The following is a 12,330-nucleotide window of genomic DNA, read 5'->3' as shown; positions in this document are numbered from 1 at the left end:
AGCCTGTTTCCTCATCTGTCAAACAAGCATAATACCACCTATCTCACAGAGTTGCTGTGAATATTAAGCTTTGTAATGTATATGGAATTTGGTATATACTCTAGAACACAGATAGACTAATAAATTAAACTATTCTTACTATTCTTATTTTTGTAATTAGTATTCCCCTTTCTTCATGTTACTGCCTCACCTTCATCTTGCACCCACATGGTCATACCGGTCAAACTTCGTGAATGTACAGAGGGCACAGTGGTCTGTCTGGATAATCAGACACCATATATAATTAAAGAGCCACATACCAACACTCAGTCTTCCTCAATCCCTGTGGCCACCCCAGCTACACTTACTTGGAAGACACGGACTAAGGAAAAGCAGCCCCGGTCAGACTCAGACATGGCTCTCCTTAGGCTCTGTAATGACTGCTTTGCTTTTAACTTTAAATATCAGCTAAAGGATCTATTTCATACTATTACAGCATTTAGCAACAGAAGAATGGAAATAAGGCAAAGAAAGGAGGGAAGGGAATTTCATTTTCCTTGGGGGTTGGGAGTGATAAATAGAGAGGGGGATATACTTGACTGGGAAATCTTCCTTTAGAACGCACTGATTTTGTTTTAAATTTTACTAAATTAAAACTTTTCTAAAAAAAAAAAAAAATTAAGTATCAGGTCTATTTGCATTTACAAGCCATAGTAAAACCAAACCTTGTGACATTAAGAATCATAATAAAGGAAGAGAGATTAAGAACTTGTACTTTTAGACTATAAGACAACGCAGAGGCATTTTTACTTAAACTCTACCTGAGTCAATTGGGGTGTTTGCGGAGGAGCTGCTGAGGGCTCAATATCAATCATGGGGAGTACAGTGATTTTAAATGGAATGCATGTTATGTAATATAACGGGTTGTTCCCCCATAAAGGAAGAGGGGAGGGTTGTACTAATAAAGAAGCTCTGGTAGCATAGTGGATAAGGCATTTGGCTGCTAACCAGGTCAGCAGTTTAAACCCACCAGTTACTCCATGGAAGGAAGATGGGGCAATCTACTTCCGTAAAGATGTACAGCCTCGCTATGAGTCAGAATCGATAGGGGAGGATTGTACTATCAAACACAGATACTCCTCATTTGTGGCTGCTAATTTAGTCAGATTTAGATATCTAGGTAAGCTAAAAGCAATTTCTGGTGCATTTTCTTGCACAGCATAATAGTTATTTATATAATACAGTATCACTGTTCTATCTCACACCCACACACTTCCAAAACAGCTTCTTTTTTCAGTGATGAGAGAAGGGAGGAGACAAAATAATTTAAATATTTTGTCCATATGCAGAATTGGTTTCATAACATGAATTTGTCCTCAGAGAAGCATCCATTGTTTAATTCTTCATTCAGGGTGCTACATGGGCTTTTAGAAAAACAAAATGGGCAGCAGTCATCATTGCTAAACTAATTTTTCTAAAAGCTATTGACTACTGCAGAATAGCTATGAAAAAAAGGAGTCCTGGTTGAATTGTGAAGACCTGAGATCTTCCAAAATTTAAAGAAATCAGAAATTAGCTGAATTTCAATTCAAATCAATTGATAGCCCTAGTTCTAAGTATTCTGTTGTCTGCCTTGTTTGTGGGAGCTCTGGTAGCGTAGTGCCTAAGGCACTTGACTGCTAACCAGAAGGCTGGCGGTTCAAACCCACCAGCCACTCCTCGGAAGGAAGATGGGGCAATCTACTTCCGTAGTGATACTGCCTCAGAAACCCAAGGAGGGGTCGCTATGAGTCGGGTCCGACTCGACGGCACATAACAACAACAACAACTGCCTTGTTTGTCTCCCTTAATCTCCTGAGTCTGAGCCTAAAGAAATGAAGCTCTAAATCTTGGCATTAAATGCATCTTAAATAAGTAAGGGTCACTGATACAAATTTTATTTTATTTTTTTGTGCTTTAGGTGCAAGTTTACAGAGCAGAGTTTGTTTTACATTCAACATCACACGTGTACATTTAGTTTCACTCCCCATTTACCATCCCCAACCCTAACCCAGTCTCCTCCCGTCCCTACCCAGTAAACCACCCCCCCTCCCGTGCCCCTCATAGTTATGCACTCCTGTGTGTCCTGCATTTCCTCCCTGTGAATGTTGCCCCTCTGGTGCCCCGTGGTTGATTGCTCCAAAGGATACATTTCCATAGAGTATGAGGGTGCGTTACCCTGGGTTGAGTGGTCTGCGTGTACATGTTGTTTACAATTGGGCTGAGAGCCAGCCCCTGGGAGTGAGTTCTATTCCAGGCCCAAAATGAATCCCAGGGCCATAGTATTGGGGGGTCTTACCAGACTCCACTCAACCAGTAATTCTGGCCATTGAGTTTTTGGATTTTGTTCCATGTTTTTCCTCCCATTCTATCCAGGATCTCCAGATTTGATCCCTTCATGAGTGGGTGGCATTGGTAGCCAGGCACCATCTAGTTCTTCTGGTCTCGAGGGCTGTTGTGTCCTAGGGCTGATTGCTTCCAAATGCTCTTGTTTTTTTGCACTCTTCTTTGCTTCCGATGATAGGAGACCTTTAGCTGCATCTTAGATGGCCACTTGAAAGCTTTTAAGACCCCAGTCACTACTCACTAATGTAGGATGAGAAACAAAACTTTGATGTATTTTATCGTGCCAATTGAGTCTGGTGTCCTCCAGTACTAGGGTCCTGAGTCGGAAGATCTGTTGGATCTCTCTCCCACAGTATCTGGCTGTCTGTGAGGGATTACTCTATGTCTCTCTTCTGTTGTTTCTGTAAGGATTGTGGGTATTTTGTATCACTAGTATCTGTGCAAGATTAGCCTGCGCTGAATCTATCCTTGGTCTAGAGTATACTCTTGTTCACCGACCCCCATCTGATCTTCTCAGATGTTTATGTCTTTATCTATAGCCTGGTGTTTGGTGTTAATGGTAATGTGGATATACTGGTTGGTATTAGCACCTGTTGTCTGTATCTTATGTGTACAATTAGGTGTCCTACCTTTTTTGTGGATACAAATTTTAGATGTACTTTTCAAATGAATGATGCAGTGGCTCCCTCTTCCTCTCTTACTTGCTCCTAAAACACAAGGTGTTTGTTTTCCTTTGTCCTAAGAGAAGACATTTATTTTACTTGTCTGAGAAACATAAAACTAATCACTATGCATAAACAGTTTCCCAGTTTTATGAAACTTTATTTCAAATGCCCACAATTTTGTGAAAGCAATCATAATTCTGGGTGAATCTTCATATTTTGTAGAAGGTAACTAGCAATTACTTTAATTCTGTCTCTGCCCTGATCTTTTTTTTGGGGGAGTCATTTGCATCTTTTTCCCATTTATCCTTGAATACATCCTAGCTATCAGCCTCCTGACTATACCACTGAGCTAGAACATTTCAAAGAAAAATGTGCAGATGCTGCAATGAAAATAGCAGCCAGCTGCTACACAATGCCTTACATTAGGATGATCCTAATATGACTCAGATGCTGCTTGAAATGAGGCATGAAAAATTAACACATACAGCACAACAACAGCTACCAAATGTGACAAAGCACACCACATCCACAGAGAGAGGAAGGCATGTGCTGCTTACACATTCACCACTCTCTCCATTCTATGGAAGCTTTGCAGAGTTTATTTGCGCTTCTTTGTGTAGGAAATTCTCATTTGGCATGTTTTCTCCATCCCAGCCTTCTCTCTGTCACAAGACCTCCAAGTGTCCACAGGTTCTTCTACTGGCTGTCCTTTCACCACCGCAATGGCAAAGCTCCTTTCTGAGATTCTTTTAACCCTCAAATGCTCCACAGCCAGTAGTGATCAGAGCTCTTCAGTGCCCAGGTCCTGCTTTTACTCTCTCTCCTTCTAGAACCAGATGGCCAAATGTAGTCTGTAACCAGAGCCTCTCCAGCACTGGAGGCTCATATTGGCTTCAGTGTCAAAAAGCTGAATTCCAAACTGCGATTTGGAAAACCAGCTAAAGCAATGCTTCTCATTATGTTAATAATTTGTCATCCTTCCTCAGCATCCCAAAGGCTAGTTTCTCTGTTTGTCTATCCTGTAAAAAATATCTGTGTTTTACCCTACTCCATGAAAGCTCATGTATTCCAATAATATAAGAACTCAACTCTTTCTACCATCCTCTTTGGGCAAGCTCTCATTCACCATTGATCGCTTAGAAGAACATGTCCTTCACCTACTGGCCTTACGTGAAACATACCTTGTCCCTGAAGACTGTGCTTCCTTTAAAACCATTAAGAGGAAACTACTTAACTTTAGTACGCCTCCATATCCCACAGGACTAAGGCCAGAGAGACAGTGTGTCATTGGATGCCATGCTGCTTCCCAACCATCACTCTACTCTTCTATATCTTTAGGAGCTATGCTATCTGGTCATCCCATGTTGTATGCCTTCATGGCACTGTTATTTGCTCATTTCTGAGTCAATCCTCAACTTTCATCAAACCTCAATATCTAAAGGGCACTCAGTGCATGCACAGACTATCAACTTTAGGTAATTAAAAAAAATTATTATAATTTTTACTAAAAGTACGATCTTTTAAAATCAACAAGTTCATAATGAGAATGGCTGATAAAGCTTACAAACTTTTACTGAGGCATCTACACTTCCTTCACTGACAGTTCCATAGCTAGGTGATTTCTCCTCTTGGTGTTCAGATCTACTAGCTATTTCTTCCTAGTGTCCTTTGTGGGCTCATCTTATCATGCTGCCCCTTATACACTATATTCTCCAGCATCTCTTTTCAATAAAAGATTTCCTGGTAATTGCATCCCAGGTTTCAACTAGCATATATATGCTATTGGCTATCAAATCTCTCTCTGGCTCAGATCTTCCTTCTGAGTTCTAAACCCATATACCCAACTGCCTTTTTTTTTCTTGTCAACAAGAATATTCTACAGATTCTTCTACTCAACACACTCAAAACTGGAGTCATCATATTATTTTCCCTTCATCCCCATGGCCAGTATTCTCTTCCACAGGTAAGAGCATCTCCATGCAGTCAGCTGTCCAAGTCTGGCATTTGAGAATTCACTCTAAATTCTGTCCTTACCCAATTCCTTATATTCACACAAGTACCAAATCTGATTGTTTCAACCTCCTAAACCCCTTTTGATTCCCCTTCTACTTCTCTACCCCCTCAGCCCAGAGCTCTTATCTCTCAGACTAAAACAATAGTCTTGGGATTATGGTGTGTGTGTATAATAAAATGGATAATGACACTAGTAGAGAGAAACCTCAAAGACCTTGTGAAGGTTGTAAGCACTTCTGGGTAGATAACAGTGAGGAACAGGGCAGAAAGCTTCCTCCTTTTAAAGTAAGTTTCTGCTAGAATGTAAGCTCTGCCAAACAGGGACTCTGTATTTTTATCTCACCATTTGCGATAGTAGTTAAGGTTATGTGTCAACTTGGCTGGGCCTGGCTGAGTGGCTGGGCAGCTGAATATAGTATTCCCCATGACAAGACTGGTAATCAACTCCATGGTGGAATCTACTGTGAGCTGCCTTAGGAATGTGGTCTGTTCCCAGTATAAGGAAAAGCTTTAGGAATGGTCTACAGCTTTTGGCATGCTTGGATCCTGCATGTAGCCAAGTTGTTATTCAGAAGCCTGTGATGTTATCTGTGAATCTTGGGACTATTAATGGACTTGAATAAATGGCCTGGCATGTGGTTTGGTAATAGCAGGACTGTGCCATTTTAATTGTCAACCTTGGGTTTGTCAGCCTTACAAGCTAGCAGTTGCCTGAGTGAAGAAAGCCTCTAGCTTCAGTGGGCTGGGAGCGAGTGACAGAGCTGAAGCTCAAGGTTGAAGGGCTTTCACCTAGCCCCTAGAGCCTGGCACTTTGAACTGACTTCTAGCTTCCACAACTCTAAGAGAATAAAGCCCTATTTGTTAAGAGCACCCATTTGTGTTATTTCCTGTTAGAGTGGCATGAAGTAACCAAAACACCATTGTATCCAATGTGCCTGACACAGAGATACTTATTGAGCAGTAAGTATTTATTGAATCAATGAACTTATCAAAATATCATAGAAAACATAAAAGACCTTCAGGAAACACACCAATAATCAAGAAGGAAAAGCATAAGAAACTACATAAAAGGGCTTACAGCACAAAAATGGAAATAGTCTCTGAAAGGTAATAATTAGAAAATTCACAATCAGAATTCACTCAAGAAATACGTACTAATATGTAAGCTCGATGCAGGTGCTGGAGATACAGTGGAAAATAATAAGATTACTGGCCTTGGGAAGACTAAGGGCTGGTGGGGGATGAAGGCTGGTAGAGATGAAATAGTGAAGTAGATGAAAAGAAAAGTGAAAACAAAGGGGCCAATGTTACTTTTTTGGGTGCTGTAATGTTTTTTAGGCTGGTGTAGTATTTTCTCAGCTGAGATATTTGTCAAAACACTGAATTGTACATTTAAAATGGATCCATTTTTGTATGTAAATCATCTGCAATAAACTGAAGCATTAAGAGATAAACGTACAAAAGGGAGGTGGGGGCGGCATTCTCTGACCTCCTGTAACCCCACAAGGGGAAAACCGAAACACCTTCAACTACCCAAGGCTTATTCCTATAAGGCCAGAAAGGCCACCATCCTCCAGCCTTTTTTTTTTTTTTTTTTTACCAACTCTGACATCAACTGTCCCTCCCACAACACTCGCTTGTCAACTGGGTTTGAGAATTCGTTGCAATGGCCACACACAATTTGCAGACAACACTCACAATTATGAGGTTTATTGGGGCAATAACAGGTTACAATTCAGGTTCAGGAATGTGCTCAGGATACAGTTATTTGCTCAGGACAGTGTCCCCTCTGCTATCCTCTCAGGCATGCCTCTCTGGCCCTTGGTCTCTAGGCCTGGCCTCTGCTCTGCACTGGAAAGTGTCACAAAGCTCTTTTAGCTCTGCCGACAGGTACACCTATGTTCATCTCACTCCGCCAGCAAGCCTCACCCCAAAGCACTTAGCTTTCTCACTCCGTGGGCCTGCAAGCCCAATGCTCTGTCTTGTGCCTCTTGGTTCCTCATCCCATCATCTCAGCTGGTCCATATCTGCCAAGGAGATCCCACACAGGGATCTCGTGTCCAAGGATGCATTCCACCCCAACTCAAGCTCTTTTTTCTACATGGCAGTGAGATCTCCTCTTCTGCCTCTAGGAGGGTCATTTTAAGCCCAGCAGCATAACAAAATTAACCAAACCTCACATTAGAGTTCCCTATACCTTATTTGCATTTGTTGTTGTTATTTGCCATCAAGTCAGACCCAACTCATAGCGACTCCTCCTTGGATTTCTGAGGCAGTATCACTATGGAAGTAGATTGCCCCATCTTCCTTTTGAGGAGTGACTGGTGGGTTTGAACTGCCAGCCTTCTGGTTAGCAGTCAAGTGCCTTAGGCACTATGCTACCAGAGATCCCCTTATTTGCATGGTCCTACCCAATAATTTGGTAGGAGTCCTATGCCACCAGAGCTCCTAACAACACAACAACCCAATAATTTGGTGGGAATTACAAAGAGCACAGCTAGAAAAGCCATACCAAGTAATTCACTGCACCATAAAACAGAACAGACATTACATTTACCCAGTTTTTAGAGAGGAGGAGAAGAAAACACAAATCAAAGGTCCCAACACTAGAGAATAATTATGTACACAGCTAAATGAAGTAAAAACTAGCACTGCATTATAACAAACAGAATAGATGTCAAACTAAAAAATCAAATCTAAGACACGGAAAAATTAAATACAATGATTAAGAAATGTGTAAGAAAAAATGAATTAACCTTCAGAACAGGGTGAAGATGTATAACCTATGAATAATAAGTGTGAACACATTGAACTAAGCAGGTAATTAAAGTTATAACTGAAGAAAATGCCCTAGGAGTGATTATAAAACAATGGAGAAGACTCATTGAGATTTAACAACCAGAGGACAATGCCAAGATAGTTACTTATAAAATATATACCTCAACTCCAAGGTTAGAGAAAAAATAAGGAAGGGCAAAGAAAAAGAGTAAGTAGATAATATTGAATGGAATACAGATAAGTACACCCTTAGCTTTGTAATGTGAACTGATTTCTTTTCTAGAAATCTTCATATGTCTGTTTTCAAAACTCTCAAAGAAAAGGGGTCCTTTCCACAATCATGCAGTGCCGATTCCATTTCTGGATCCAAAAAGATAAAATGAGAACTGTAACTGACAGTACAGGTACCATGTGCAGGGTAGTTGATAAGCATTATCCCATTTAATCCTCATAAACTATGGTTTGGAGAGGTTAAAAAAATTCAGGCCAAGATCACATGTATGCAAGCAGCAGAGCTGAATTCTGAGTCCAGTAGAATCCAGAGTCTGTGATTTTCTACCCCAACCTATTCCTCCTTTTCATTTATTGACATTCATTCATCTATAAACATTAGCCACCTAATCCTTGAAAAGTACTTTGAATAAGCCAAGTTTTTATTCATTTGAGAAAGCACTTCAAAAAATTATGTGTGACAGCACAGAGTTTGAAAAGATCTTCTAACTTCTCAACACTGCTTCAAGTGTTACTATGGAATTCAAGCTCCAGGCATGCTCTTAAGAAAAGACAAGTGGCTGAGATCATTACAAGAAGGGTTACTGACATAAGCAGTAAGAATAAGTGAAATAATAGCATCTAATGGATTTAAAAAAGAGGACAGTGATCAATGAGAAGGGATGTAGACTGAGAAGGGAAAGTTACTATTAGAAAATTCAATTTAGAAACCAAAGTATTTAAATTTTTAGGTGGTTGTTGTTGTTATGTGCCTTCGAGTTGGACCCGCCTTATAGCGACCCCTCCTTGGGTTGCCGAGGCAGTAACACTATGGAAGTAGATTGCCCAGTCTTCCTTCTGAGGAGTGACTGGTGGGTTTGAATCTCCAGCCTTCTGGTTAGCAGTCAAGTGCCTTAGGCACTATGCTACCAGAGCTATGATAAAACTTACTATATACTTCCATTTTAAAATTTCCTAGTGGTTTCCATTATCAAGAATAAGGGTCAAATGCATTAGCATGGGTTATATACAGGATTCTCAAAATCTGGCTCATACCCCTCCATGTAGCATCACTTCCACCAAGGGCTACAAGCTCTGGCCATATGGAATGACGTGGTTTTTTAGTTTCCTCCCCTTTGTTGTTATTGAGCCAGTTTCAATTCATAGCAGCCCCATGTCAGAGCAGAACTGCATCACAGGGTTTTCTTGACTGTAATCTTTATGAGAGCAGATCGCCAGGGTTTTCTCCTGGGTGGATTTCAGCCACCAAGCTTTTAGTTCAGCTGTGCACTTAACCATTTGTGCCACTAAGGTTGCATACACGGAGTGTCCTTCTCCAGTCAGATTTCTGGGTTAAGTCCCTCTCGTTGTTGAAGACTCATTCCAGTTAGAAACAAATATGATAAAAGATTAACAGGCTTAGTATCTAAATAGCACATAAAAACCAAGTAGAAAGGCATTAAGACCACAATAAATAAATGGCAAGAGACATGAAACAGTAATTCACAATCAACTACAAACAGTGATTATATAGCGATACAGATATATGAATGTCCAGCCTTAATCATAATAGAAGAAATAGAAATTTTAAAAAAGGTATCATTTTCTATCAAATTAACAGAATTTTTTAAAAAAGCAGGTGGGAGCATGAACTACTATTTTCTTTGGGGAGACAGCCTAAAAACGTGATAATGCTCATAATTTTTTATCCAGTGTTTCTATTTTTAGTAATCTTTCCTACAGAAATAATTAAAAATACATACAAAGAGATATGCAGAAGGATGTTCATTATTATTTTGAGCATTAAAAATAAAAACTACTTATGTACTACAATAGAGACATGTCTACATAAATTATTGTATTACATAACTTTTAAAACAGAGGTTTCAAAAAATAACTAGTGTCACAGATATAAAAAAAGTCAAAGGTATGAAGAGGTATAAGGAAAAATAAGTCTCCCTCCCACTTCTTTTGGCCCTAGGGGATGGCCTCAGGCAGTCACCTGCCACACCCAGGGCTGGTGGTTCAAACCCACCAGTGGCTGCTATGAATCAAACCCACTCTTCGGAAGGAAGATGGGGCAATCTACTTTCGTAGTGATACTGCCTCAGAAACCCAAGGAGGGGTCACTATGAGTCTGGTCCGACTCAACAGCTCATAACAACATAAAAACCCACTCCTTTCTCTCAGAAATCACAGTAACTAGTTTCTCATATAGCATGCCTGAAATGTTCAATCCATACTGAAAACTTGTTGTTGTTGTTGTTGTTATTTGCCATCGAGTCGGCCCCAACTCATAGCGACCCCTCCTTGAGTTTCCGAGGCAGTTATCACTATGGAAGTAGGATTGCCCAACCTTCCTTCCGAGGAGTGGCTGGTGGGTTTGAACCACCAGCCTTCTGGTTAGCAGTCAAAGTGCCTTAGGCACTATGCTACCAGAGCTCCTATACTGAAAACTATACATACTGTTTTTCTTCATGAATGGTTGTTGATGTTAGGTGCAGTCAAGTTGTCTCTGACTCATAGTGACCCTATCCACAGCAGAATGAAACAATGCCTGGTCCTGTGCCAGCTCCATGATTCCTGCTATACTTGAGTCCACTGCCACAGCCACTGTGTCAATCCATCTTGTTGAGGGCTGTCTTCTCTTTCTTTGACCCTCCACCTTACCAAGTATGATATCCTTCTCCAGAGAATAGTCTGTTCTGACAACATGACCAAAGTAGGTGAGATGAAGTCTGGCCATTCTCGCTTCCAAGGAGCATTCTGGCTGGACTTCCTCCAGGACAGCTTTCTTAGTTCTTTTAGCAGTCCATGTTACTTTCAGCATTTTTCGCCAGCACCACATCTCAAAAGCATCAATTCTTCTTCGGTCTTCCTTATTCATTGTCCAGCTCTCACACGCATTATGAGGTGACTGAAAATATCATGGAGTATGTCAGGCAAACCTCAGTCCTCAAGGAGACATCTTTGTTCCTAAGCACTTGAAAGAGGTCCTTTGCAGCTGACTTGCCCAGTGCTATATACTGTCTGATGTCCTGACTGCTGCTTCCTTTGGTGTAGATTGTAGAACCAAGCAATGTGAAGTCTTCGACAACTTCAATTTTTTCTCCATTTATTGTGATGCTGCTGATAGGTCCAGTTGTGAGGATTTTTGTTTTCTTTATATTGAGATGTAACCCACACTGCAGACTGTATTCTTCAGTCTTCATCAGTAAGTACTTCAAGTCATCTTTACTTTCAGCAAGCAAAGTTGTGTTGTCAGCATATAGCAGGTTGTTAATGATTTTTCCTCCAATCCTGATGCCACGTTCTTCTTCATATAGTCCAGCTTCTTGGATTATTCGCTCAGCATATAGATTGAATAAGTATGGTGAAAGGACACAACCCTGACACACTCCCTCCTTGATTTTAAACCAGGGAGTGTCCTCTTGTTCTGTTCAAATGACAGCCTCCTGGTCTATGTACAGGTTCCTCATGAGTACAATTGTGTTCTGGAATTCCCATTCTTCTCAATGTTATCCACAATTTGTTATGACCCACACAATCAAATGCTTTTGCATAGTCAATAAAACACAAGCCTGGCAGTTCAAACCCACCAGCCACTCCTCGGAAGGAAGATTGGGCAATCTACTTCCATAGTGATACTGTCTCAGAAACCTAAGGAGGGGTCATTATGAGTCGGATCTGACTCGATGGCTGTGGGTTTAGTTTGGTTTAAACATCTTTCTGGCATTCTTTGCTTTGAGCCAAGATCCATCTGACATCAGCAGTGATAGCCCTTGTTCCACGTCCTCTTCTGAATCTAGGCTGCACCTCTGGATGTTCTCTGTCAATATACTGCTGCAACCGTTTCTGAATGGTCTTCAGTAAGATTTTACTTAAGTACAATATTAATGATATTGTTAGATAACTTCCACATTCTGTGGGATTACCTTTCTTTGGAATGGGTACAAATATGGATCTTTTCCAGTCAATTGGCCAGGTAGCTGTCTTCTAAATCTCTTGGCATAACCAAGTGAGTGCCTCCAGGGGGCATTCATTTGTTGAAATATCTCAATGGGTATTCCATCAATTCTTGGAGCTTTGTTCTTTGCCGATTCCTTAAGCGGAGCTTTGACTTTTTCCTTCAATAACATTGGTTCTTGATCATGTGCCACCTCTTGAAATGGATGGACACTGACCAGGTCTTTTTGATACAGTGACTGTGTATTCCTTCTATTCTTTTGATGTTTCCTGCATCATTCAATATTTTGCCTACAGAATCTTTCAATATTGCAACTTGAGGCTTAAATTTTTC

At 40.6% G+C, this 12,330-nt stretch overlaps 1 protein-coding gene across 1 annotated transcript in view; it reads right to left on the bottom strand.

Moving 5' to 3' along the window:
• The window catches only part of LYRM4 (LYR motif containing 4), a 246,954-nt gene that overhangs the window by 167,245 nt on the left and 67,379 nt on the right, over positions 1-12,330 (bottom strand). The window lies entirely within an intron of this gene.

Source organism: Orycteropus afer, unplaced genomic scaffold, assembly GCF_000298275.1.
Source record: "Orycteropus afer afer isolate SDZICR_OR568_19922 unplaced genomic scaffold, OryAfe1.0 scaffold00027, whole genome shotgun sequence".
In the NCBI taxonomy this organism is placed as follows: Eukaryota; Metazoa; Chordata; class Mammalia; order Tubulidentata; family Orycteropodidae; genus Orycteropus; species Orycteropus afer.
Note: the sequence above shows the minus strand (reverse complement) of the source record. Positions and strands in the feature narration are given on the sequence as shown.